The 25,040-nt window shown below is 50.3% G+C and overlaps 1 protein-coding gene across 3 annotated transcripts in view; it reads right to left on the reverse strand.

Annotated features, from left to right (window-relative positions):
- PLCG2 (phospholipase C gamma 2) overlaps window positions 1–25,040 on the reverse strand; it is a 184,308-nt gene that overhangs the window by 113,610 nt on the left and 45,658 nt on the right. The gene's annotated exons all lie outside the window — the stretch shown is intronic.

Raw genomic sequence — 25,040 nt, forward strand, 5'->3', positions numbered from 1 at the left:
ACTAATAAGAGCTTACATTGATTCAGCTTTCTCTGTATGTTAGCAATTCAACAAAATGCTCTGCATGAATTAACTCACTAAAAATTCACCACAATTGGCAAGGTAGTTGTGACTATCCTCATTTTACGAATGGGGAAAGGGCCCAGAGAGGTGAAGTAATGTGCTCCAGGTCACAGAGCTAGAGAGAGAGCACGCCAGGATTTGGACAGACTGTGTGGTTCCAGTGTGTTGGTTCTTAACCACTCTTCTACACTGGCCTCTCTCTACAGTAACGAAATTCCTTATGTCTCCCCAAACTGCTACGTTCATTCTAAAGCCACACGACTGCCTTTGGATCAACGCTGCCTACTGCTTTGTGAAAATGCTGACGGCACACACCACGTACCACTCTTTAACACAGCCCACGTCCGAGCTTCACAAACAGGCTGGAACACCACGCGTGGTCTTTGGGCATCACACACACATACACACACTCTCTCAAGCTCCCCAGAAGAATAAGACTCCTCTCCAGCGTAATAATAAAAATAATAACACCTAAGAAAGCTTTTTGTTCTTAGCGAGGGGCAGATGTTTTACAGGCCCTAATTCATTCTATCATCACAGCTGCCCAAGGACAGAGGTGCTAACACTCCCATTTTACACACAGGGGGACTGAGGCCTCAACGTCCTCAGAGAGGCCTTTGTTGACCACCCCACCATGGGTTCTCCCGCCCCTTGAGGTGCCGTCATTAGTAAAGACGGGTCTTCGTCTTCATTTCCCTTTCACTACCCACCTCCTCCCGCCAGCCTACGAGGGTCACGAGAAGGATCTTGTCATTTGCCTATTTATGCAGCATCCAACACCTTTAGTGCCTGTCAGGCTCTAAGCAGGTAGCTGAGCAATGGGTACAGGAGCAAAGAAACTGGCTCACAGGAGACCCACAGCCCAGCTGAAAGCACCGGGACGTGGCCCCGGGCATCCGAGCCCTGCCCCACGCACAGTAACAATGTGTCCACCATCTTGGCTCTCCCTTCTGGAAACCCACCTTCTCAGGAGTGAGTAGTCATCTCTAACCAGGGACAAGGGCCCCTTCTCAGACTTGTCACGTGGCCCTTTCATGGCCCAAACTGGGTAGTGCCGAGCAACTCAGTGTCTGAGGGCTAAGTGTAAGGGTGCTAAATACCACGCATTACGGGCCCTCAGGGGTTTCTGCCAAGAAGGCCACGGGCATCTAAGGAGCCAGCTACACCAGGGCTGGGACAACATGAGGCAGCGAAGCTGGATCCCCCCAAGGAGGCCCTGGGCTGCCTGAGAGGGACTTGCGTTCTGGACGGCTTCGGAGCTCCCTTAACCTTTGGAAGGGCCAGGAGAACCTCAGAGCCACAGGATGAGTCGACAAAACCCAAGCAGGGCTGGGCAGAAGGGAAAACAGTCCCCAACCATGGCGGTTCTAAAGAAACAAATCAGGAAGCCTTGGAGGCGGGTCTCACAGCCCCCAGACTTCCCCCTGGAGGGACAGGTCACCCTGCGGCTGTATCTTCTGCCTCTGGGACCCTGAGGGCTCGGCCGAGCACGAGCAGTTCGCTGTCCTGCGTGGCCCCCACCTGCTCAGGCCGAGACCCCCTGGGGAGGACTCGGAGAGGCTCACCGGCTAGCCTGGCCCCACAGGGAGAGCAGAGACCCTCCAGGTGAAAGACCCCTCCCCTCTTCCGTCCAGAGAGCCTCCTCGTGCAACGGCTGCGTCTCCCTTCACTCACGCTCGGCACGAACGGCCATCGCAGGAGGTGGCCTCACGGTGGTTCACTTTAAGCCTCTGAACTCCCTGACTGTGAACAATGACTACACGTTCCTTTCAACCCTGGGAAGAAAGAAACGCTTAAAAATTAACCTCAACAACCAGAAGGTTTAGTCCTGGAAGGAGATTTGTCAGGTTGGCACGACTTCTATTATTATTAATTTTTTTTTTAATTTATTCTTGGCTGCGTTGGGTCTTCGTTGCTGCGCATGAGTTTTCTCTAGTTGCAGTGAGCAGGGGCTACTCTTCGTTGTGGTGCACGGGCTTCTCACTGCGGTGGCTTCTCTTGTGGTGGAGCACAGGCTCTAGGCGTGCGGGCTTCAGTAGTTGTGGCACACGGGATCAGTAGTTGTGGCTCGTGGACTCCAGAACACAGGCTCAGTAGTTGTGGTGCACGGGCTTAGCTGCTCCGTGACATGTGGGATCTTCCCAGACCAGGGATCGAACCCGTGTCCCCTGCATTGGCAGGCGGATTCTTAACCACTGTGCCACCAGGGAAGTCCTGGCAGGACTTCTGAAACAAACAGTCCCAGTAGTTACAGAAGTAGCTACGTGCTAGCATGATCCTCAGCACAGACGTTTACAGAGCACTTACTCTGGGCCAAACTCTGTGCTACAAACCTAGCATGTGTGAGCTCATTTGATCCTTACCCCAACCCTTGATAGTCCCACGGTACAAAGAAACTGAGTTCAGAGAGGTTAAATCAACTGCCCATGGTCACACAGCAAGGGAGCACAGGGCCATGACAGGGGCTGGGGGCTCTGCTCTCCAACCTCCCTGTGCTTCATCTCCCATGGGGTGCCCTTCAGTCCAGTCCCTGCTATACTCACCTCACTAATCCCCCCAGGCAGGTCCTCTACTCCTGAACGCTCTGACCTAAGACCATATCCCTACCCCTTGGCTCAGCTAAAACAGGCAGGTCGCCTCCAAAGACTATGTCCACCAAGGACAACAGTGACATAAACAGTGGAACAGAAAACAAACAGCAAAGAGACATTCCATCCCTCAGACCCAAGTGCTTCCTTCTTACTGTGTTTTAAGACATTTGTACAGACCCTGGCCTGGATTCCCCATCCTCTACCTCCCACCCTCTCTCCCTGAGGAGGAGACCCTCTTAATATGCCCTTACCAGAGCAGCCTTCTGCACATCCAGACATGTCCAAGGTCAAGGCCCAGAGAGTCAGAGAGACTCCCTGGCTACCAGTCTTATCTCTGGTGGGTTAAAGACAGACACAATTTCTGTGCCACTCTTCCCATTACGACGTAGAATCTACTTCCCTCCCCTTGACTCTGGGCTGGCCTTGTGACTTGCTTTGACCAGAAGAACGCAGCAGAAGTGACACCTTGTCACTTTCGACCCCAACCCTTAAGAGGACCTGCAGGTGAAGACCTAAATAGACATTTCTCCAAAGAAGATATACAGACTGCCAACAAACACATGAAAGAATGCTCAACATCACTAATCATTAGAGAAATGCAAATCAAAACTACAATGAGATATCATCTCACACCAGTCAGAATGGCCATCATCAAAAAATCTAGAAACAATAAATGTTGGAGAGGGTGTGGAGAAAAGGGAACACTCTTGCACTGCTGGTGGGAATGTGAATTGGTTCAGCCACTATGGAGAACAGTATGGAGGTTCCTTAAAGAACTAAAAATAGAACTACCATACGACCCAGCAATCCCACTACTGGGCATATACCCTGAGAAAACCAAAATTCAAAAAGAGTCATGTACCAAAATGTTCATTGCAGCTCTAGTTACAATAGCCCGGAGATGGAAACAACCTAAGTGCCCATCATCGGATGAATGGATAAAGAAGATGTGGCACATATATACAATGGAATATTACTCAGCCATAAAAAGAAACGAAATTGAGCTATTTGCAATGAGGTGGATAGACCTAGAGTCTGTCATACAGAGTGAAGTAAGTCAGAAAGAAAAAGACAAATACCTTATGCTAACACATATATATGGAATTTAAGAAAAAAAAATGTCATGAAGAACCTAGTGGTAAGACAGGAACAAAGACGCAGACCTACTGGAGAACGGACTTGAGGTTATGGGGAGGGGGAAGGGTGAGCTGTGACAGGGCAAGAGAGAGTCATGGACATATACACACTAACAAACGTAGTAAGGTAGATAGCTAGTGGGAAGCAGCCGCATGGCACAGGGATATTGGCTTGGTGCTTTGTGACAGCCTGGAGGGGTGGGATAGGGAGGGTGGGAGGGAGGGAGACGCAAGAGGGAAGACATATGGGAACATATGTATATGTATAACTGATTCACTTTGTTATAAAGCAGAAACTAACACACCATTGTAAAGCAATTATACCTCAATAAAGATGTTAAAAATAAAATAAAATAAAATAAAAATAAAAATAAAAAAGAGGACCTGCAGGTTCCTCTCCCTCTTGTGCCCCCCCGCCCACAGAAGCCAATCACCATGTAAGAAGTCCAACTAGTACAAGACCACTGAGCTGTGAGAAAGCCCAAGCCAGCCATGTGGAGGGAGGGAGGCAGACAGACAGACTGACTGCAGGAAGGAGCATGGAGGAACAGACACGACCGGAGAGCCTTCTTGGGACTTCCAGCCCAGCCAGGAGCTGACCACATCCAGGTGAAGCACTGCAGTCAACCCCCAGGAGGACAGAACCACACCCAGCCGAGGCCTGCCCAAATTCCTGACCCACAAAACTGTGTTCTGAGATGGTTTGTTATACAGCAATAGAGAATCGAAACACCATCCCCAAACTGGCTTCCAGGCCTGGGGGATGGGGAGGCAGAGGGCGGATCGCCTTCCCAGGAGACTGACACCAGGAAAGGTCTCCCCCTTTGTGAGTCCGGGACCCTGGGTAAGCAAAGCCTTCCCCTACCAATGACACTGCCAACAAAAGCACTCAATGAACACTGAGCTTAAGGCTTCACAGAGCTGCCTCTGGTCTGCACACCAACTCACAAGGCAGGTACCATCACTGCACCCATTTGACAGATGCAGACACTGAAGCAGGAAGTCACACACAGACAGAGTAGCAGAGCCAGGACTCAAGCCCAGGCTTGTCCAACTCCAACACTGCTGTTACACGTGATGTGACCTCCCGCAGCCCATCAACTGCCCCAGGGTCCCCCCAGGAAGTGCACACTCACAGCCCTCTGGGACACAGGTCAGATTTGGCCTCGAGCCACAAAGCACAGCCCCTGGGACCAGAAAGGCCACAGTTAGATCCTTTTGGCTGCTGTTCCCTGGGCTCCTGTCAGGTATGAAACCTCCCGTGGCCCCTCAAAGAACGTGTCAGAACTTATCTTCATTTTCATTACAAAGGCAGTTGTGTGTGGATTCTACCAATGTTTGCCGGATCCCCCAAACAATAATGTCCGTGAAATTAAAGACCATGTCTATTTCGATCAGAACTCAACGGTTCCCTGCCCTTGGCAAATAATCAGTAGTTATTAAATGAATGAATAATGGGAGGAATGAATTCAGCAATGATGAATAAAAGCAAAGAGACAGGGACCTCCCCAGTGGCGCAGTGGTTAAGCATCCACCTGCCAATACAGGGGACACGGGTTCGAGCCCTGGTCCAGGAAGATCCCACATGCCAGGGAGCAACCAAGCCCGTGTGCCACAACTACTGAGCCCACGAGCCACAACTACTGAGCCCACGTGCGGTAACTACTGAAGCCCACGCGCCTAGAGCCCGTGCTCCACAAGAGAAGCCACCGTGATGAGAAGCCCGCGCACTGCAACGAAGACCCAATGCAGCCAAAAATAAATAAATAAATTAAAAAAAAAAAAAAGCAAAGAGACAACCAGTTCGTTGGCAGCCTCTGTTCCTGACCAGCCTTTGAGAGCCACAGCTGAGACGTGTTCTCCCAACCTCGGTTCCCAAAGGGCTTTCACGACCTTACAGTAGAAGAGGCTAATTCTAAGGAAACAGACCTTCCTCCCTCTCAGACTTGAGGTGTGGTACCTCCTGGGGCTGTGGGAAGAGCAGGCAGAAGGTTCTAGAAAGCAGGACATGGGCCTGAGTTTCTCACCAAGACTTCCAGTGGGTGGCTTTGGTGGCAGGAGACGCTCTCTCAAGCCCGGGGAAGAGGCCAGACACGCGCTCCCACCCATCCTCTGGCCTCTGCACACCCTCTTCTAGAATTCGCGTCACTCGTTCAAGTGGGGGGCCCCAAGACCAAAGCAGAGCCAGTCTTGCCCCTGGATTGACATATACAGTCAATTCTCACCTTTCACAGCAGTTACATTCTGTAAAGTCACCGTAAACACTGAATAGGCAAATAAGGAACCATTACTCCTCGGGGGAATACAAGGTTAGGTTTCTGCGAGCCTCTGGTCACAACATTTTCCTCAACTGATCAACACAAAACCTTGTTTTATACGTTTGTTTAAAGACACCTTATTTAACATACATTGTTGATTCCTTAGCACTGAACTCACAGCCAGCAGCAATGTAACTCACGCCTGAACAAAGCTTATGTAACACCTGTTATTTTCTCTATAAGGCATAGCACAGCCTTCTTGTGCTTCATAGGAACACTAGACAGCCGTTGGGGGCCTTTTAAATGACAAAATCACACCCAAAAGGCAAAAAAGTGAGAAAAACGTGGTGCTAACTAGCCTGTTACACTCGGAGAGCTGAAACAAGCACGCAGCCAGCTGGGAACGCATACCTCGGGCAACTCCAATGTTCACGGCTCTAGGAACTCCCTGGCGGTCTAGTGGCTGGGACTTGCACTTCCACTGCCGAGGTCCCAGGTTCAATCCCTGGTTGGGAAACTAGGATCCCGCAAGTTGAGAGGCGTGGCCCAAAACAAACAAACAAAAAAGCAAAAAAAAGTTCACGGCTCTACGCATGTGCACAGATGACTACAGAAGCCACGAGGTTTGGTACGGGGGTTACAAATAAGTTTTAGCGAGTAAGCAAATTTGGAAAGGTGGAATCCACGAGTGAGGACCAAGGGTGGATGCTGAGGGCAACTGGCACTCTTGTAGAGCTGCTGGGCTGGGGCTGCTCATGGCTACACGATCTGCTCTATAGCGAGGCCTGTCTCTGAAAGGAGAGAACAGGGCAAAAAGCAAGGACCAGCAGCAAGGTGAGCAAAGGACGAGAGAGGCAGTTTCCGTTTCTGCTCCCAAGGCCCCAGCTCCTTGGATCTGGTGAGTTACAGAGCATCCTTCTCGGCCACACATTCCAGTATATTCTCCTTTTTGCTTAAGCTGGTTTCTGACCCTTGCAGCCCAAAGATTCCAACTTGTGCTCGGGGCAGTGGGAACTGGGCATGAGATACACTCTCTCTAAAGTGAGGACAGAGGTGACAGAGAAGACTGGGCAATTGGCAGCAAGAGGGGAAAGGCACATGCATATGTACACACACACACACACACACACACACACACACACACACACGTGCTCCCCAGTCTGCTAGCTGACCAGTGCCACCCGGGATGCAGGGCACCACCAGAAGAAGGTTCTACTGGGACTACCAAATAATTTGCAGAAGCACAGCTGGAAGTGGACGCTCAGGCCCCGGGGATCAGGTGTCACACCTAAATCTAGAACAGATGCCCAGGCAGATGGCAGAGCCAGCAGACATGCACAATTCCACATTTTCAGTCGCTGTGGGAAAATAAAGCCACCGGACCTCATGAAGCAGGATGAAGATTTGCCCTCGGGATCATCACAGCAGCTGCCACATGGAGAACACCTTTGTTGCTTGGGGAAGAAGGAAGAGTATGGGGATCACAAAGGAAGTGGGGAATGCAAAAAGAGGAAGTAGGTATATTCTAGAAGTGCACTGTCCAATACAGTAGCTATTGGCCAGATACAGCTCGTGAGCACTTGGAACTGAATTGGTCTAAACTGAGATGTTCTGTAGGTATAAGACACACTAGATTTTGAAGACTCAGAACAAAAACAAAACTGTAAAAATCTCATTAATAATTATATTGTGGGGACTTCCCTAGTGGCACAGTGGTTAAGAATCCACCTGCCAATGCAGGGGACACGGGTTTGAGCCCTGGTCTGGGAAGATCTGACATGCCACGGAGCAACTAAACCTGTGAGCCACAACTACTGAGCCTGCACTCAAGAGCCCGCGAGCCACAACTACTGAGCCTGCGTGCCACAACTTCTGAAGCCTGCATGCCTAGAGCCCATGCTCTGTTACAAGAGAAGCCACCACAATGAGAAGCCCATACACTGCAACGAAGAGTAGCCCCCGCTTGTTGCAACTACAGAAAGCCCGCATGCAGCAATGAAGACCCAACACAGCCAAAAATTAAAAAAAAAAAAATTATATTGTGTACATGTTGAAATAATACTTTGGATATGCTGAGTTACATAAAACATATTATTAATTTCACCTCTTTCTTTTTTTAGTGTCGTGACTAGAATATTTGAAACTATGCATGTACCCGGCATTGGTGGTTCTCATTATATTTCTTTTAGACAGAGCTGGTCTAGAAGTAGCCTACCTTCACTACAGCAGAATGGAGAGGCAGGTGGGTGGGCAGTGTGGTGGGATGGGGGAAAGAGCAAGTGAGGTCTCTGTTCAGATCTTTTGCCCATTTTTAATTGGGTTGTTTGTTTTCTTATTGTTGAGTTTTAGGGATTCTTTGTATATTCTGGATACAAGTCCTTTATTAGTCACGTTGTGCAAACATTTTCTCCCAGTCTATGCCTTGTCTTTTCAATCTCAACCTAAAGTTTTTATAGCACATAGTGATTGGGGAAATCTGACCTTATTAGTTCCTCTAAAAGCCTTGGTAACCTTGGGTTGACTTGCCTAATTCACTTAACTCACCAGTAATAGGGTATAACTCACAGGTTTATTGTGATGACTGGACACTATACATGAATATCCATACACATGATCACATGGGTACATATGTGCTTATAATACCCAGCATGATGCTGACTCATGGCATATGCTCAATAAATGCAATAATTATTCTGCCTTCAAGGTGTTCCTGTCCTCTTGTCGGCAGTGCCTCCCAGTTCCCCCCCCCAACTCCCCTTAGAGGGTAGCTGGCAGCCAAATGGCAGGCAGAAGGGCTAAGCAGACAGTTAAGAAGGGAGGAGGCATTTCCACGGCTCTGTGAAAAGATTCACCAAGTATGGACACCCTGGGGACAAGGCATTAAATCTTGAAGTGATGGAAAATCTGTGCCACACCTCAGCCACCACATCCAAGTGAATTTGAACATTTACTAACGAAAGTAAGATGAGCCAGCCCATTCAAAACATGGTCCTGGGACTTCCCTGGTGGCACAGTGGTTAAGAATCTGCCTGCCAATGCAGGGGACACAGGTTCGAGCCCTGGTCCGGGAAGATCCCACATGCCATGGAGCAACTAAGCCCGTGTGCCACAACTACTGAGCCTGCACTCTAGAGCCCGTGAGCCACAACTACTGAAGCCTGCACACTTAGAGCCCGTGCTCTGCAACAAGAGAAGCCACAGCAATGAGAAGCCCACACAGCGCAGCGAAGAGGAGAAGAGTAACCCCTGCTGGCCGCATCTAGAGAAAGCCAGCATGAAGCAATGAAGACCCAACGCAGCCAAAAAATTAATTTAAAAATTAATTTTAAAAAAAGATTTTAAAAAATAAATAAATAAAAATAAAATAGAACAATGGGACTTCCCCAGTGGTGCAGTGGTTAAGAATCCACCGGTCAATGCAAGGAACACGGGTTCGAGCCCTGGTCTGGGAACATCCCACATGCCACGGAGCAACTAAGCCCATGCGCCACAACTACTGAAGCCTGTGCCTAGAGCCCGTGCTCCGCAACAAAAAAAGCCACTGTAATGTGAAGCCCACACACCGCAATGAGGAGTAGCCTGTGCTTGCCGCAACTGGAGAAAGCCTGTGCACAGCAACGAAGACCCAAAGCAGCCAAAAATAAATAAATAAATAAATTTTAAATAAATAAATAAAATAGAACAACGAGCCAAAAGGAAGATGCAAATCAGAACCACGATGAGATATGGTTCCCTCCCACCAGGATGCCTAACATCAAGACAGATAGACAAGGGACTTCTCTGGTGGTCCAGGGGCTAAGACTCCCAGCTCCCAATGCAGGGGGCCAGGGTTCAATCCCTTGTCAGGTGACTAGATCCCACATGCTGCAACTAAAAGTTCGCATGCTGCAACTAAAGATCCTGCATGCCACAAATAAGACCCGGCGCGACCAAATAAATAAATATTTGGGAGAAGAAAAAGACAGACGAGAACAAGTGCTGGTGAGGATGTGGAGAAACTGGAACCCTCATACACTGCTGGCGGGAATGTAAAATAGTACAGCCACTTCGGAACACAGCCTGGCAGTTCTTCAAACAAGTGAACAGAGTTACACGTGACCTGGCAAAACCACTCTTAGGCATACACCCGAGAGAATGAAAATACATTCACACAAACCTATGTACACAAATGTTCACAACAGCATTATCCACAATAGCCAAAAAGTGGAAACAACCCAAATGTCCATCAAGTGATGAACAAACTATGGTCTATCCTTACCATGGAATATCCTTCAACCATGAAAAGGAGTGAGTACTGATACATGCCACAATGTGGACGCCCACTGACAACAGTATACTAAGTGAAAGTCATCAGGGGCCAAAGGGTAGACAGTCCATTTAAATGAAATGCCCAGAATAGGCAAATCTATAGACAGAGAAAGTAGTTCCTCCTCAAAAAGAAAAGAAAAAAAAAAAAAAAAGTGGTAGATCATGGTGGAAGATATTCACTCAACAGCACACAGTTATTGAGCACCTACTGATGGCACTGGTGCCAGAAGCTAGAAGTACAGAGACCAAACAAGACAACCCCCGCCTTAAGGAACCAGAGTCCAGTCTTTTCATTCCAGACCCAGCTCTGGTCGGCAACTCTGCATAGCCATACATTTTTGGAACCAACTTCAAAATGGAAGCTCGTCCAGAGCCTTATTCTCGAGCAAGGAAAATGACACCCAACTCACATCCCAGAAGAGAGCCTATCCTAGTAAAACGCATGAGCTGAGCAATCAGAATAACTGCAACTAAATCCCCACGGTTACCCTTGGAAAGCTCCTCAGCTTCCCTCAGCATCAAATTTCTCCTATCAACTTTCTGGGGTTACTGTGAGGCCCCCTGAGCAGCCTCGGCCCACAGTATGGGCTCCTAAGTTTTCCGCCAGCATCCTAAGTGGTCCTGTTGATGTCACGGCGAGACACACAGCCTTCAGCCAACAGGGGAATCAAGCTGCTAGATTCGCGGCCTGGGACAGAATAAAGGCAAACCGGGAGGAGAAGGACGCCCAAACAACACTCACAAGACCCTTCATTTGCCTGTGAATTTCATATCTGTAAAAGATGTGAGAGCCCACGGACATCCAGATCCTGGTAGGGGTGGTAGGTGGGCATACAAGTCGGTGAAGCTTTCCTGGGGACAACTGAACTCTATGCCCAGAGCCCTCGACACAGCCTGCCTTCCTCCCAGAAATTCTTCTAGAAATTTATCCTAAGGAAATTAACAGGGATGTGCCTATGAGTTAGATATGAAAATGTTCCCGGGATCACTGTTTGACATGGCAAAATAACAAACTACATAATATACAAATATAGAAGTTTGGTAAAAAAATAAAAATATACATAAATAAAAATTATGAAATAAGGTAGAGGGACTTCCCTGGTAGCCCAGTGGTAAAGAATCCACCTTCTAATGCAGGAGACGCGGGTTTGATCCCTGGTCAGGGAACTAAGATCCCACATGCCGTGGGGCACCTAAGCCCTCGCGCCACAACTACTGAGCTTGCGCACCTCAACTAGAGAAGCCACACGCCGCTAACTACAGAGCTCACGCGCCCTGGAGCCTGTGCGCCACAACTACAGAAAGAAAACCCGCGAGTCGCACCTAGAGAGAAGCCCGCGTGCCACAAATGGAGAGAAACCCGAGCAGACCACGCACCGTAACGAAAAGATCCTGCGCGCCTCAACAAAGATCCTGTGTGCTGCGACTGAGACCCGACGCAGCCAAAAAAAAAATTAAGGAAAATAAATAAATAACAGCTATTAAAAAAAAAAAGTAAGGTAGAAAAATATAGCCATTTAAAACAAAAGGGAAGGCATATGCTTGGACTGGAAAGATGTTGACAACGGGAAACCACCTAAGCCTCCATAAGCTAAAGGACAGGCGCATCTATCAAGGTGAACTAATGTAGTAAAAGAGCTATGGGCGGTTCAGGTAAAGCTACTGATACCGTGTGGACACCTCACAAATAATATACTATCATGAACTGCAGACTAAAATGTTTGAAATAAATGTAAAAAATATGCATGGGAATGACACTTATCAAAGCATGATACTGGTTTCTCCAGGGAAGGAGGGGTATACGTGAGGACTTAACTGTAACATTTAATTTCTTAAAAACAGACAAAAAAGATCCAAAGCAAATTCTACGATGTGTCTGTGTTGATTAGGAGGGTGTATTCATTTCCTATTGCTGCTGTGTAACAAATTACCACCAACGTAGGGCCACCATTTATTACCTTTTTATTATCCTACGGTTCTGGAGGTCAGAAGTCAAATATGGGTCTCACTGGGCTACAATCAAGGTGTCAGCAGGACTCCCTTCCTTCTGGGGGTCCCGGGGAGAGTCTGTTCCCTTGCCTTTTCCAGCTTCTAGAGGCTGCCGGCATCCCTGGGCTCATGGACTCCTTCCACCTTCAAAGCACTGACTTTATCACTCTAACCTCTGCTTCTGACATCACGTCTCCTCCTCTGACTCTGACCCTCCTCCCTCCTTTTCTTTTTTTTCTTTTTTAAAAATTTTATTATTATTTATTTTTGGCTGCGTTGGGTCTCCGTGACTGCGCACAGGCTTTCTCCAGTGGCGGCGAGCGGGGTCTGCTCTTCATCCTGGTGCGCGGGTTTCTCACTGCGGTGGCTTCTCTTGTTGTAGAGCACAGGCTCTAGGCGCGCGGGCTTCAGTAGTTGTGGCTCGTGGGCTCTAGAGTGCAGGCTCAGTAGTTGTGGCCCACGGGCTTACTTGCTCTGCAGCATGTGGGATCTTCCCGGATCAGGGACTGAACCCGTGTCCCCTGCATCGGCAGGTGGATTCTTAACCACTGGGCCACCAGGGAAGTCCCTCCCTTTCACTCATAAGGACCCTTGTGATGACACTGGGCCCACCCAGATAATCCAGAATGATCTCCTCATCTCAAGATCCTTAACTTAATCACATCTCCAAAGAGCCTTTTGCCACATTGGGCAAGAGTCACAGGTTCTGAGGATTAGGATGTGAATACTGGGCTGGGGGGCAGGGTGGTTTATCCCCAGAATAGATAGAAATAATAATAATAATGATAGCAGTAGTCGTAGTAGTAGTGGTCGTAATAGCAGCAGCTAACTCTTACTGAGTGCTCTGAGCCGTCCGTGAGGCCCAAAGTGTGCTAGCTAGCTCTCCTCATCCTCATGAGAATGCGGTGAGGAAGGCATTACTATTACCCCATTTTATAGATGGGAAAATGAGAAGCTAAAAAACTTGTCCATGGTCACAAACGTTGTAAGTGACAGAGCCGAGATCTGAACCCAGGCAGTCAGACCCTAGAGGACATGCTCTTAAGTACACAGGCGTTTGTCATCTTTGTCTCTACACCAATCTCAACATCTTAAAGAACTCATAAAGAGAAGAAGGTGGTCACAATATAGCACAAAATGAAAAATGCATATTACTGAAGAGTATTATGAAAGGATTATGTTTTGTAAAAATGTAACTGTGTCTTGCAAAAAAAAAAAAATCTGGGGCTTCCCTGGTGGCGCAGTGGCTGAGAGTCCGCCTGCCGATGCAGGGGACACGGGTTCGTGCCCCGGTCTGGAAAGATCCCACATGCCGCGGAGCGGCTGGGCCCCTGAGCCATGTCCGCGGAGCCTGTGCTCCGCACCGGGAGAGGCCACAACAGTGAGAGGCCTGCGTACAGCAAAAAAAAAAAAAAAAAAAAAAAAAAAAAAAATCTGGAAGGGTTACACCAAGTGTGAACACGCATCTCTTTGGGTCGGGGGTGGCGAAGAGTTCGTAATCCTCACCAAAGTTGAAAATCTTTCTACTAGGGGCTTCCCTGGTGGCGCAGTGGTTGAGAGTCCGCCTGCTAATGCAGGGGACACAGGTTCGTGCCCTGGTCCGGGAAGATCCCACATGCCGCGGAGCGGCTGGGCCCGTGAGCCACGGCCGCTGAGCCTGCGCGTCCGGAGCCTGTGCTCTGCAATGGGAGAGGCCACAACAGTAAGAGGCCCGCGTACCGCAAAAAAAAAAAAAAAAAAAAAATCTTTCTACTAATGGACACATGTGACTTCTTCAAGAAAAACAAAGTAAGCGCCGTTTAATTAGGGGGAAATAAAACCACGTCAGAGGGGCCTTGCTGGGAGCTGTCTTCAACAGGACATGGGTGTAACTTTCACCATCGGCCACCCCAGCTCAGGCCCTTCTTGCCTCCCCAGGGACATCGGTCCTCCCCCGACCAGGTCCCTGCTCCCACCAGCAGAGGCTGGCAGCAGGCCAGGAGTGGCCTGGAGTGGCCAGGCATGGCAGGCAGGTGACACCTGGCCGGTGAGATCCAATTGGACTGAGAAGCTGAGGCAGGGAGCCCCCGGCGGGCCCCCAGTCCCGAGGTGTGTCTGCACCTGTGAGTCCTGGAGGCCTCCTCCTGCCATGTCGCTCTCGACTGTGCGGTGCTGACTCTAACTGCTAGTTTCCATTCTACTGATCAGCAAGTTCCCAGGCTTTTCCTTCTCAGAACAGAATCCTTCACACACAGACACTTTACCCCTCAAAACTCACTCCCAACCATGGCCACCGGCACACCTCGTGTACAGCTTCTCCCTACTGTGCCAGGAGTGTGCAAGAGGCCCTCCTGCTCTAAAGTGGCATCAGCACCGATTCTGTTTACGAAACTTCACCGCTGCCCTGTGGACGCTCCTCCTCCAACTCCAGGCCTCCCTGGACTTGCGGAGGGAGAAAGGCAGGGAGCTGGGCTGCCCGCCGACGGCCAGGCTCAAACCCAAGGGACCTTCACCCTGTAGGACCCCTACCCACACGCGTCAGGAGGGGCCAGCCTCTACATGGGTGGGCTACACGACGGCCGCCCCCAGAGCCCCCAGGCACACACAGATGCAGCACACACAAGCTCTGTCAGGTACCTACCATGCGTGTCAGAGGCACTTACAAATGTAATCCTCACTACCATCCTACAGGGTAGCCCAGCCATTCATTACCCATCTCATGCATGAAGAAACTGAGGCAAGCACAGGCCCGGGCCAGAAGCATCAAGTGTGGTTAAAGAAGTTGTCACAGAGCTGTCCTATCTTAACCCCAGACACTGCCACCTCTGGGGAGAGAGAAGGGGACAGAGGCTGAGAGGGCAGCCAGGGGTGGTTTCCTGGATCTATCTGCTGACCACGTCTCTGAGAAGCACCCACTGCGGATCAGGTGTGGGCCAGGTGCTGGGATGCCTCCCTGGAGATCAGGAGCCGTGGGCCCCAGCCTCCCGGAGCTCACAGTGTGTGGGGTGACAGGCACCGAGGGCCTGGCTCTGGGGTCAGGCATTGCCAGGGGGCAGGAAAAGTCAACACCAGGATTTCTGGCTTCAACCTCAACGTGCACAGCACTCAGGTCTCTTCCAAGGCAGAACAAGACGTGTCACTTCGCCCGCCTGACATGGGAAAATGTTCGTTTACAGCGAAGACAGACGAGGGTAGGGGTGAGGGTGGGCTGGGGAGGGTGGAGGGGGAGGCAGATTATTTTCTTTCCTACAGGATTCACCAGGGGATGCCTTTTAATAGCTCCCTCCCCTAGTCAGACATGCGTAAGAGATCCAACCTGCACCCACTGTCGGGGACCCTCTAATTGCGTGAAGCGGGAACACGTATGCCTCCCAGGACTTGGCACTACAGCACAGATGCTCGCTGTGCCGGCCCTCTGGCTTCAGATGTGTCCACACTGCAGCTGCGCCTCTCTCCTGTCCTCTCCTCCCCAACGGCCAGATGGACTTCTGGGCTGGGACACCGAGATCCCCAAAAGCCAGACCAAAAGGGAGTCCTGTCCACACCTCCACAGCCATTGGGAGCACAGGGAACTGGATGGACCACAACTAACCAGACACGCACAGCGTCCTCCAAAGGGGAGGCTTGCTTACTAGGAGAGAATTCAAGGGATGTACTTCCAAGAGACGGGCGAGAAGCCTGAGCCATGGTAACGAGAGCAAACCTCACATAGCGCTTCCCCTACCTTTCTAAGTGATTTACCTTCAGGAGCTCATCTGATCCTCCTGAAGACCCTATAAGGTGGGTACTGTCATTCTTCCCATTTTACAGGTGAGGAAACAGAGGCACAGAGAGGGAAGTCTCTTGCCCAAGCCACAGACTTGGGACTCAAACCCAAGCAGGCTGGCTCCAGTCCCCACGTTTAACCAGCACACAACACTGCCTCTCACACCCTCACAGCCAAGACCAATGCAGCCAGGAACTGAGATGACACTTGGAAGAAAGCAAGGGCTCTCAAATTCCTTTACAACAAACTCCAGCTTGTCCACATTATCTGCGGCCACGTGGATACATCAGCCGCTGGGTTCACCTCCCTGCCCCTCGGGCTCCTTTCAAAGGGGAGTGTGTTAGTCTGCTAGGGATGCTGTAGCGAAACACCCCCAACTGGGTGCCTTCAACAACAGAAATGTATTGTCTCCCGGTTCAGATCAAGGTGTTGGCAGGGGTGTCTCCTTCTGGGGCTGTGAGAGGGAATCGGTTCCCTGATTCCCTCCTGGCTTCCCAGGATGTCGGCAACCCTCAGTGTTCCCGAGCTTACAGAGGCATCGTCGTGTGTGTGTGTGTGTGTGTGTGTGTGTGTGTGTGTGTGTGTGTGTGTGTGTGTGAGTGTGTGTGTGCGCGCCCTCTTCTTATAAGGACACCAGTCATATGGGATTAGGGGCCCATTGTGTGCCAGCATGACCTCATCTTAACTAATTACATCTGCAAAGACCCTATTTCCAAATAAGGTCGCCTTCTGAGGTCCTGGGGATTAGGGCTTCAACACATGAATTTGGAAGGGAGACACAATTCACCCATAACAGGGACCCATCTCTGCCCAGAGTCCTGAAGAAGCCAGACCATGTTCTCTAGCAGGAGACCCGTCTAACCCACCCTCCACACCAAAGCTGACCGGAGATGACACTGGTCTCAAGGGCAGCCAACCCCCGAGCACAGGCTCAGAAGACCCAGCCAATCAGAGACATCCATCGTTGGGAGGCTGGGACCCAAAGCCTTCACTGATGGGCCGACACTGTCAAAGTGGAGAGCTTTACTGGGGAGGGTCTAGCCATGACTATTAGGAAACCTAAGACGGCCGACAAAGCCCATCTATGGAGAAACATCACCACCAGCAGCTCTTGTCACAGATGGGATGGGAGAGTCCTCAGTGCCATCACCTCCCCTTCCCAGGAGGCCCAGTGCAAAGGCTCTTCATTTCCCTGAATTCCTGCAAGAATCCCTAAATCACTGCAATCATTCTATTCTCTGGCCATCAGTGGGGCTCCTACAGCCACCTCTGCATCTTCCAAAATTAGGGGCCGTGGAAGAGCCTGGGAGACGCCTGACAAGCCCCTTTCCCATTCTTCCTGGCACACAACTGGGCCACGTTTCCCAGCATCCTTTGTAGCCAGTCACATGCCAAGTTCTGGTCAATGGAAGATGGGAGGGAAGAGGCACATCGGTTCCAGAAATGACCCCTAACACCTCCTAAGCCATCCCCCACTCTTGCTCTTCCACCACATGCTGGCCGAAGAGAAGACCCTGCAGTGGCCTCAGATGCCTGAGGGGACAGTGGTACCACCAGACAGCAGAGCCCCACCCCCCAATCCCACTAGACCATGACCTGAGTGAGAAACTTGCATGAGATCAAGAAATCACTTGTCACGGCTGTTAGGCTAACCTGACTAATACAGAAGCTTTATTGCTGTGCCCTCTGCCCAGAATGCTCTCCCCTTAGAGCTTCTCATGGCTCCCTTATCAGCTTTCAAGTTCTCAGCTCAAATGTCACCTCCATGGAAATGCTCCCCTGAGGCATGGCCTCCTAAAACAGCGCTCTTCACCGGTGACTCTTTGCCAAGGTGCCCTGCTTCTTCCTTTCTTAGCACCCAACACGATCCAGAATGACTGGGTGATTAGCCTGGCTTTTTCTGCCTTTCCCGTGGCACTGTAAGCGCCTCTGGGGGTCCACACTGTCCCGCTCACCACGCTGTCCCCAGGTTCGAGCACCACGCCCGACACACACCAAGCCCTCTGAGTGTTTGCTAAACCAACAGACGGCTGAATTCTCATCACACCAAGTGATGGTCATCCAGGGCAGAAGACAGCCCTTGAACACAGAAACCAATTCCTCCACTGACCAGCATACAGGCAGGTCTCCATCAATGTCAGGAATGAAAACAAGAGCTCTATTTCTCACACCAGCAGGCTCTGCCCTAGGGAATCCGCACCCCAGAAGAGGAGGAGGACAACCCATTCGGGTGCAGGAAAGAAACAAGGATCTCGTCACATAAATGCAAGTTCTCATATTCACGTCATCCTTTCCACAATGCCACTTCCCTTCACGTCGGAGGCGGACAAGAGCAGCAGATGCCTGAGCACCTACCTCCTCTGTGCCCAGCACTGCTGAAAGCAGGTTACATGTATTACTTCATTTAATCCTCACAGGAGCCTTAGGAGACAGGTTCTTTTACTATTCCCATTTTACAGACTTGGAAGAGAGGCACAAAGAGGTGACATGAATGGTCCAAGGTCACCCTCCAGTGAAGAGGCAGGGCTGGGATCTGAAGGCAGGCACTCGGGCTCCAGAGCCTGTGCTGTTACCACAACTGCACATCTATAATCAAAAATTGTATGTACACACACACACACACACACACACACAATGGAATATTACTCAACCATAAGAATGAAATAATGCCATGTGTAACAAGACAGATAGACCTAGAGATTATCATACTAAGTGAAGTAAGCCAAACAGAGAAACACAAATACCATAGGATATTACTTATATGCGGAATCTTAAAAAAAAAAAAAGATACAAATGATCTTATATACAAAACAGAAACACACTCACAGACACAGAAAACAAACTTATGGTCACCAAAGGGGAAAAGGGGCAAGGGACAAATTAGAAGTTTGGGACTAACATATACACACTACTATATATAAAAGAGACAGGGCTTCCCTGGTGGCGCAGTGGTTGAGAGTCTGCCTGCCAATGCAGGGGACACGGGTTCGTGCCCCGGTCCGGGAAGATCCCACATGCCGCGGAGCGGCTGGGCCCATGAGCCATGGCCACTGAGCCTGCGCGTCCGGAGCCTGTGCTCCGCAATGGGAGAGGCCACAACAGTGAGAGGCCTGCGTACTGCAAAAAAAAAAAAAAAAAAAAAAGAGATAACCAACAAGGACCTACTCTATAGCACAGGGAACTATACTCAATACTTCGTAATAACCTATAAGGGAAAAGAATCTGAAAAAGAAGAGATATATGTATAACTGAGCCACTTTGCCGTACACCTGAAACTAACACAACATTGTAAATCAACTATACCTCAATTAAAAAAGAAAAAATTTTCTTTAAAAAGAAAAGTAAGTTTGTACACACTGGGGGCACTGGTGTAATCTTATTTCTGACAGGACACTTGACTGACAGAGCTTGGGAACCACTTTCAGACAATGGATTTCTTCTTAGACAGAAGATGCCAGTGGAAAAAAAAAAACACCTATTTCTCCATCGTTTGAAAAACACTTTGTTAAAATAAGAACTTGGCAAAATACTTTTTTTAAAAAGATGGGTAAGAAGCTCAAGGTTGGATTTCAGAAGAAGCCAGGATACAGGACGAGCCCATTTCAGCGCCCCTGGCCGTGTCCGCACTTGTCTCCACCGTGGGGTCTCCAGCAGGCATGTCTGGCTCCCCGCTAACCAGGCACCTCTCGAGTCTCCTTCCCCTGGCACCTCAGCACCAGGCAGAGCGTGTCCTCTGCGCGAATAGGAACCGGTGCCTTCCCTCCTGTCGTAACGAAACCTGAACGAAGCTGTCATTCTTAGGTCCCCAGCAGGGTGCTTCTCTATCCCATACAGCACTCAGACATCTCTGATATCATGTAAGAGGAGACAGCAACACAGAGCAGAAGACTTGCGACTCTGAAGGCAGGTTGAACGAAGGCAAACTGTAGTTCTGCCCCTTCCTGACTGTGTAGCCTTGGGCATGTCACCTAGTCTCCCCAGGACTCAGTTTCCTCGTAATAAAGTGGGGATGATTCCTGCTTCCTGTTCACAGGGTCACAGGCAAGCCAAGGACCTCACACCAGGGAAACAGAACAGCTCCTATTTGCGAGAATCCCTCATTCATGGGCCGCCACCACTTGCCAAAAATAAGCAGACGGAGAAAACACGCGTAAGCAGAAGTGAAAACTTGAGGATAAAGGGCCCATTCAGTCGAAATGGACATGCTCCATGTCCTCAAAGGCAGCTCATTGCACAGCTGGCCCCATCCACACTCCACAAACAGCTGGCATCACATTGGCTCCTGAGACGCATTCCAGACCGGCCTCCCAGATGGACAACATGCAAGAGGACCCCAAAGGTTCAACTCAGAAAGGTCCCCAAGCGGGCTCCTTTCCAGCTGGCGTCTGCGCAGCTGGTGCCCCTGGAAAAAAAGAAAAACCAGAGAGGCAGCACTTCCCGGCATGAGCTCCCTCCCGACATCCAGAGCCTCAGGAGCCAGTGCAGGAAGGAACCCAGAGCACCACCTTGCCCATCAGCCTTGGAAAGTAAACGGGAGAATGACAGCCACGTCTTGTGAGTGTCTGGCTGGAGACCATCGTCTTTATTAGAAGCCAGGCCTTGGGACTCCCATCCATTAAAATATGTACCTTTTATATACAGATAAAACATGTACATATAAAAAAGTACATAAGGACTTCCCCTGGTGGTGCAGTGGTTAAGAATCCGCCTGCCATTGCAGGGGACGCAGGTTTGAGCCCTGGCCCGGGAAGATCCCACACGCCACGGAGCAACTAAGCCCGTGCGCCACAACTACTGAGCCCGCGCGCCACAACTACTGAAGCTCGCACGCCTAGAGCCCGTGCTCCCCAACAAGAGAAGCCACCACAATGAGAAGCCCGTGCCCTGCAATGAAGAGGAGCCCCTGCTTGCCGCGACTAGAGAAAGCCTGCACGCAGCACTGAAGACCCAACGCAGCCAAAAATAAATAAATTAATTAAAAAATAATTTTAAAAATAAAAAAGTACATATAATAAAATCCATCTGATTCTCACCCTTATCTTATCGGTAGGGACTATTATCATTTCAGTTGACCAACAGGGAAACAGGCACAGAGAGGTCAAACAACCTGCCTTGGATCACACAGCACCGCTACAAGTCTGGATCCAGAGTCCAGCTGTTCTCATGGTCACTTGGCTCCAAGGTGGCTGCCGTCAACTTTTCCCCACCCTGGACGTGCAAGCCTCGCCCTCCCCAAGAGGAGATTTCCCATGCTCTGAACCTGAGCTGGCCCTGGTGACCTGAGCACGTGACTTTCTGGGAGTTCTCGGGCTAAGTCATAAGAAGCCCAGCAGCTTTGGCCTGGGACTCTTGGAACACACACCCAGGGGGGACAGCAGGCACCATGTAAGAAGTCCAGCTACCCTGGGACTGCCAAGCAGCAGGTGCTCAGCCAACATTTCCGGCTGAGCCCAGGCTTCCAGCCATCACCACCACAGCACCAGACATGGGAGTTAAGGTTCTGGAACCTTTCAGACCAGGTGACATGCCAGTTGAGTGCCACCTCAGTCCAGGCCACAAAGAGTAGAAGAACCGACCAGCTAAGCCCTGTCCGAATCACTGACCCCCAAATCTACGCACCTGCATCCAATGGCACCTACTGACCCCACTTCAGGGCAGGCGTCCTGCTGGCCACCTGACAAGCCCCTCCCTTAACTCTCCACAGAAGCAGCTCCTCTGCTATGAGGCCTCCCCCCATTCCTGACCACCCCCCATCCCCACTGAGGGGGACAAGAGCCTTCCTTCCTCGCCAAGTACCCAGCGCAGACCTGCACTGTGTACCGACCACACGATCCTGCAATTCCCAGTTGCTGCATCTGTTCCCTCCAGGGCAGGGACTCCATCCTTCCTCCTCTCTCTTAGCAGAATCTAGCACCCAGTATGACAGCAAATATGGGCTGAAGACATGACACAGCTCCGTCATGACAGGGTCCAAAGAGAAACCCGAACATACCCAGTGCCATTTTACGGTTCTAAGCAAAGCAAACGCGTGACTTTAGACCAGGGCTTCTTAACCTTGGCACCACCGACACTTTATATAGGATAATTTTGTTTGGGTGGGGGCGGGGACTGTCCTGTGCATTGTAAGGTGTTTAGCAGCACCCCTGGCCCCAATCCACTAGATGCCAGAAGCTACCCCCCAAATAATCACAACTAACAGTATCTCCAGGCATTGCCAGATGCCCCTGAATGGGTGGGGGTGGGATTGCCCCGGCTGAGAACCACTCACTGCTCTGCACAGTGGGACCCCTGGGTGTCTACCTTCACCCAGGCCTGAAAGGGGTGTTGTGACAGCTGTCCAAAGGTCACAGGCTGCTTGCCAATTACCCCAGGACCACACGCTCGTGCTCCCTCCCGTTTGCCTGCCCCTGGCAGACGCCACAGTAACCTGGAGGATCCCGCTAACTAGGACCGCTGAAGCAACACTACAGCTGTGGGGGTCCCCCCAGGACACCCTTATGTCAGGAGGCTGAAAATGCGGTGCTGAGAGTCCTCATCTAGGGCCCAAAGGCCTATTCTTTCTAAGTGGTCAGGGGAGCACCTTTTCTAAGCTCTTTACTCCCAAATTGGGTTTGCTGTTGCTTTACCAACACTACTGACACAGCCATAGCGCACAGACTTGCCAGCGCACGTTCAAAAACGCAAACGTGTTCACATCGTCCCTCTTCTGAAAACACTTCGGTGGATCCCTACTGCTCTCCAGAAAAGGTCCAAACACCTAAACAAGACCCTGCTGCCCCAGACAAGCTGGATGCCACCCGTCATCAACAGCCAATGGCAAAAGTAACAGCAGCAGTTGCCACTGGTCCGGGGCTTACCCTGTGCCGTTCATCGTGTTCGACCCTCTGATGTATCGACTCATTTACTCATGCCCAACTGTAACCGTGTGCATGGATACCAATATTACTCCCATTCTGCAGGTAAGAGAATTAGATCTCAGAAAGTGCATGTAACTTGCCCTGCGGTCACATGGCAAAGCTCATCAAATGTGCTGGAAGTCAAGCTCCATGCTGCTTGTACCTAATCCAACAATGTAGGCTCCGCGAGGACTGGAGTCTAATGTAATTCCTGCTGTATCTCCAGGACCTAGAATAGTGCCTGGGAGAGCAGGCATTCAAATATAGATGGATGGAGGTAAGGAAGGATGGGTGGAAGGAAGGATGGGTGGAAGGAACGAAGGAGGGAAGGAAGGAAGGATGGAGGGAGGGAGGGAGTCTCTAGAGCAGTACCTACCAAACCTGGCTAGCTACCAGGATCACCTGGGGAGCCTATTAAAATATTGAATCCCAGCCAACCTGGTGAATGACAGACCTCCTCAGCCACTCCAAGGAGGAGGAGGAACTGCTTTTGGTTAATGTGTGGGGAGAACTATAGCGTGTGGATTTCAAGAGGCAAAATCTTGTCTCACACCCATCAGAACTTTCGGGAGAAAGTTCCAGTAGGCTGTATCTTTAAATGCTCCCCCCAGGCGTTTCCGATGTTCAGCCCCCAGAAGAGAAGGGACCAGCCATCCACTCTCAGTGCAGGACACCTGTATTTACCATCCATGCCCTTTCATCCCCAGGCAGGCCCCCACCCCCGCCCCAGCTGCCACAGGTCTCTGGGCCACCTGGGAGGTGGAGCGAGGCCAATGCAAACCAAACTGGGAGGAGAGTTTGCTGCCTCCAGACACGGGCACTTTCAAAGCCGGGCTTCTGGCTCTGTGCCACCGGAGGCCTGCTCGGCTCCAAAGCTAGGAGAAACCTTTTGGAAAGCTACTTAATCTCACTCATGTTAAAAGAAATCACACGAAGAACCACACCGAGCTATCAGAGACCACCTGTGAACGGCCCAGTTCAGAACCCCACGGCAGAGTGGATGAGGGTGTGGGGAACGGGAGGTACCCTCAACACCTCGTGGGCCTCTGTGGGATGTTCTCCAACTGTCCTTTCAAAGTTAAAATAGCCTGTACCCTTTAACTCAGAAATAACACGTACAGGAAGCTGTCCCTCAGGTAAACACAAAATATGTGTGCATGAAAGCATAACACAAGGATGACCCTCACACACAGCTGGTGGGAATGTAAAATGGTGCAACAACTGGGAAAATAGGCTGGCAGTTCCTAGAATGATTAACAAAGCTACCATACTGACCTAGGAGCAATGCTACTCCTAGACAGATACCCGAGAGAAATGAAAACACACAGCCATACAAAAAAATCACTCATGAATGCTCACAGCAGCAGGATTCATGGTAGCCAGAAAGTGTAAAAAACCCAAATGTCCACCAACAAATGAACGGATCAACAAACTGTGGAATATCTAGGCAATGGAGTATCACTCAGCCACATAAAGGAGGGACGTATTGAGACACACCGCAACGTGGACGAACCTTGAAAACACTGGGAAACATTGTGTTAAGTAAAAGCAGCCGGTCACGAAAGGCCAGATGCTATATGGTTCCTTTTAGAGGAAATGTCCAGAACAGGGACCTCTATAGAGATAGAAAGGAGATTAATGATTGCTTAGGGCAGGAGAGGTGGATGAGGAACAGAGGGATGGCTAAAAGGTGCAGGGTTTCTTTTTGGCGTGATGAAAATTGTGGTAGTGGTGGCACATATCAGAATATACTGTTCATTTTAAATGGATGAATTATATGGTATGTGAATTGTATCTCCATAAATCTGTTACCAAAAAATTTTTTTAAAAAACTAGAATCCGGGCTTCCCTGGTGGCGCAGTGGTTGAGAGTCCGCCTGCCGATGCAGGGGACTCGGGTTCGTGCCCCGGTCCAGGAAGATCCCACATGCCGCGGAGCAGCTGGGCCCGTGAGCCATGGCCGCTGAGCCTGCGCGTCCGGAGACTGTGCTCCGCGGCGGGAGAGGCCACAGCAGTGAGAGGCCCGTGTACCGCAAAAAAAAAAAAAAAAAAACA

This window comes from Aethalodelphis obliquidens, unplaced genomic scaffold (genome assembly GCF_003676395.1).
Source record: "Aethalodelphis obliquidens isolate GAN/ISIS:26980383/991018 unplaced genomic scaffold, ASM367639v1 scaffold20, whole genome shotgun sequence".
Classification (NCBI taxonomy): Eukaryota; Metazoa; Chordata; class Mammalia; order Artiodactyla; family Delphinidae; genus Aethalodelphis; species Aethalodelphis obliquidens.